The 3,382-nt window shown below is 49.6% G+C and overlaps 1 long non-coding RNA gene across 9 annotated transcripts; it reads right to left on the bottom strand.

Annotated features, from left to right (window-relative positions):
• Nucleotides 1-283: 283 nt before the first annotated feature.
• Nucleotides 284-2,113, bottom strand: LOC127921888 (uncharacterized). 9 transcript variants are annotated; one of them, XR_008109877.1, is made up of 5 exons: nt 2,013-2,113; nt 1,610-1,877; nt 1,342-1,542; nt 737-803; nt 284-535 (listed from the first exon to the last, which is right to left on the bottom strand). It is a non-coding gene; the product is annotated as an uncharacterized LOC127921888 (long non-coding RNA). The 9 variants fall into 9 exon arrangements; XR_008109875.1 differs by lacking the exon at nt 284-535 and having other exon boundaries at nt 610-803; nt 1,207-1,408; nt 1,476-1,542; XR_008109874.1 differs by lacking the exon at nt 737-803.
• Nucleotides 2,114-3,382: the final 1,269 nt, after the last annotated feature.

Here is a 3,382-nt window from a genome sequence, read left to right as displayed (position 1 = left end):
TAAAGGGAACTCTCCATGCCTACTATCCTGGTAGTTTAAAGGGAACTCTCCATGCCAACTATCCTGGTAGTTTAAAGGGAACTCTCCATGCCAACTATCCTGGTAGTTTAAAGGGAACTCTCCATGCCTACTATCCTATAGGATCTATTGGTTAGCGACTTTAGTCTCCTCTCTGCTTGTCATCATCATCAATGGCAGGACACCACAGGAACCTTTCCTCAGCTGTTCTCCAACCTTTCCTTCCTGTCCTCTAGTCTAGTGCCTCACCTCTACCGTCATCCCTCCTCAGCTGTTCTCCAGCCTTTCCTTCCTGTCCTCTAGTCTAGTGCCTCACATCTACCGTCATCCCTCCTCAGCTGTTCTCCAGCCTTTCGTTCCTGTCCTCTAGTCTAGTGCCTCACCTCTACCGCCATCCCTCCTCAGCTGTTCTCCAGCCTTTCCTTCCTGTCCTCTAGTCTAGTGCCTCACCTCTACCGTCATCACTCCTCAGCTGTTCTCCAGCCTTTCCTTCTTGTCCTCTAGTCTAGTGCCTCACCTCTACCGCCATCCCTCCTCAGCTGTTCTCCAGCCTTTCCTTCCTGTCCTCTAGTCTAGTGCCTCACCTCTACCGTCATCCATCCTCAGCTGTTCTCCAACCTTTCCTTCCTGTCCTCTAGTCTAGTGCCTCACCTGTACCGCCATCCCTCCTCAGCTGTTCTCCAGCCTTTCCTTCCTGTCCTCTAGTCTAGTGCCTCACCTCTACCGTCATCCCTCCTCAGCTGTTCTCCAACCTTTCCTTCCTGTCCTCTAGTCTAGTGCCTCACCTGTACCGCCATCCCTCCTCAGCTGTTCTCCAGCCTTTCCTTCCTGTCCTCTAGTCTAGTGCCTCACTTCTACCGTCATCCCTCCTCAGCTGTTCTCCAACCTTTCCTTCCTGTCCTCTAGTCTAGTGCCTCACCTCTACCGTCATCCCTCCTCAGCTGTTCTCCAGCCTTTCCTTCCTGTCCTCTAAGTCTAGTGCCTCACCTCTACCATCATCACTCCTTAGGTGTTCTCCAGCCTTTCCTTCCTGTCCTCTAGTCTAGTGCCTCACCTCTACCGCCATCCCTCCTCAGCTGTTCTCCAGCCTTTCCTTCCTGTCCTCTAGTCTAGTGCATCACCTCTACCGTCATCTCTCCTCAGCTGTTCTCCAGCCTTTCCTTCCTGTCCTCTAGTCTAGTGCCTCACCTCTACTGTCATCCCTCCTCAGCTGTTCTCCAGCCTTTCCTTCCTGTCCTCTAAGTCTAGTGCCTCACCTCTACCATCATCACTCCTTAGGTGTTCTCCAGCCTTTCCTTCCTGTCCTCTAGTCTAGTGCCTCACCTCTACCGTCATCCCTCCTCAGCTGTTCTCCAGCCTTTCCTTCCTGTCCTCTAGTCTAGTGCCTCACCTCTACCATCATCACTCCTCAGCTGTTCTCCAGCCTTTCCTTCCTGTCCTCTAGTCTAGTGCCTCACCTCTACCGTCATCCCTCCTCAGCTGTTCTCCAGCCTTTCCTTCCTGTCCTCTAGTCTAGTGCCTCACCTCTACCGTCATCCCTCCTCAGCTGTTCTCCAACCTTTCCTTCCTGTCCTCTAGTCTAATGCCTCACCTCTACCGTCATCCCTCCTCAGCTGTTCTCCAGCCTTTCCTTCCTGTCCTCTAGTCTAGTGCCTCACCTCTACCGTCATCCCTCCTCAGCTGTTCTCCAGCCTTTCCTTCCTGTCCTCTAGTCTAGTGCCTCACCTCTACCGTCATCCCTCCTCAGCTGTTCTCCAGCCTTTCCTTCCTGTCCTCTAGTCTAGTGCCTCACCTCTACCGTCATCCCTCCTCAGCTGTTCTCCAGCCTTTCCTTCCTGTCCTCTAGTCTAGTGCCTCACCTCTACTGTCATCCCTCCTCAGCTGTTCTCCAGCCTTTCCTTCCTGTCCTCTAAGTCTAGTGCCTCACCTCTACCATCATCACTCCTTAGGTGTTCTCCAGCCTTTCCTTCCTGTCCTCTAGTCTAGTGCCTCACCTCTACCGTCATCCCTCCTCAGCTGTTCTCCAGCCTTTCCTTCCTGTCCTCTAGTCTAGTGCCTCACCTCTACCGTCATCTCTCCTCAGCTGTTCTCCAACCTTTCCTTCCAGCTGGTGATTCACAGGCAGGTCACCAACGGAGCGAAGGGATAAACAGTTATATTTATTCTGAGAAGAGTGACTCAGATATAGGCTGTGTTCCAAACGGAGGGACAGAGATACACGTCGCATCTCCCCAGCAGCACATCAACACTCACTTGGGGTTTAACATCTGAACAGGATGCTTAAACATTTGAACATCTTGGTCATGTTCTGTTATAATCTCCACCCGGCACAGCCAGAAGAGGACTGGCCACCCCTCATAGCCTGGTTCCTCTCTTCGGTTTCTTCCTAGGTTTTGGCCTTTCTAGGGAGTTTTTCCTAGCCACCGTGCTTCTACACCTGCATCGCTTGCTGTTTGGGGTTTTAGGCTGGGTTTCTGTACAGCACTTTGAGATATCAGCTGATGTACGAAGGGCTTTATAAATACATTTGATTTGATTTGATTTGATTTTAAAGAATAATGCCCTGTGATGCTGGATGTAGTTGAAGGGTCTGTTAAGCCTGATGTCATTTAGCTCTGCTTCTCTCACTACCATGATAATGTTCAGTAGATAGTAGAGGATGGGACAACAGCACAGAGCACGTTGACAGATACTACAGAGTATACCGTTGTGTATTCTAGAACATTCTTGTGTCGTTTTCCTGTGTGTTTCCTCACATCACTTCCGTTATCGAACCATTCCTGACCTTCTGTCCATTTCACATGAGGAAGTATACTGTGCGTCTCAGCAGATTCCTGTTGCTTTCTAAAACAGGTCTACGTGTTGTTTAGAGACAGACTCCGCTTTGTCATCGTTACTTCCTCTTCCTGTTCATTACTCTAGTTCCTCTTCCTGTTGCTTTCTAAAACAGGTCTACGTGTTGTTGAGAGACAGACTCCGCTTTGTCATCGTTACTTCCTCTTCCTGTTCATTACTCTAGTTCCTCTTCCTGTTGCTTTCTAAAACAGGTCTACGTGTTGTTTAGAGACAGACTCCGCTTTGTCATCGTTACTTCCTCTTCCCGCTCATTACTCTACCCTCTTCCTGTTCATTAGTCTACCCTCTTCCTGTTCATTACTCTACCCTCTTCCTGCTCATTACTCTACCCTCTTCCTGTTCATTACTCTACCCTCTTCCTGTTCATTACTCTAGTTCCTCTTCCTGTTCATTACTCTAGTTCCTCTTCCTGTTCATTACTCTAGTTCCTCTTCCTGTTCATTACTCTCGTTCCTCTTCCTGCGCATTACTCTAGTTCCTCTTCCTGTTCATTACTCTAGTTCCTCTT

The sequence above is a fragment of the Oncorhynchus keta genome, unplaced genomic scaffold (assembly GCF_023373465.1).
Source record: "Oncorhynchus keta strain PuntledgeMale-10-30-2019 unplaced genomic scaffold, Oket_V2 Un_contig_2392_pilon_pilon, whole genome shotgun sequence".
In the NCBI taxonomy this organism is placed as follows: Eukaryota; Metazoa; Chordata; class Actinopteri; order Salmoniformes; family Salmonidae; genus Oncorhynchus; species Oncorhynchus keta.
The sequence above is the reverse complement of the archived record's forward strand: the minus strand, read 5'-3'. Positions and strand labels throughout refer to the sequence as shown.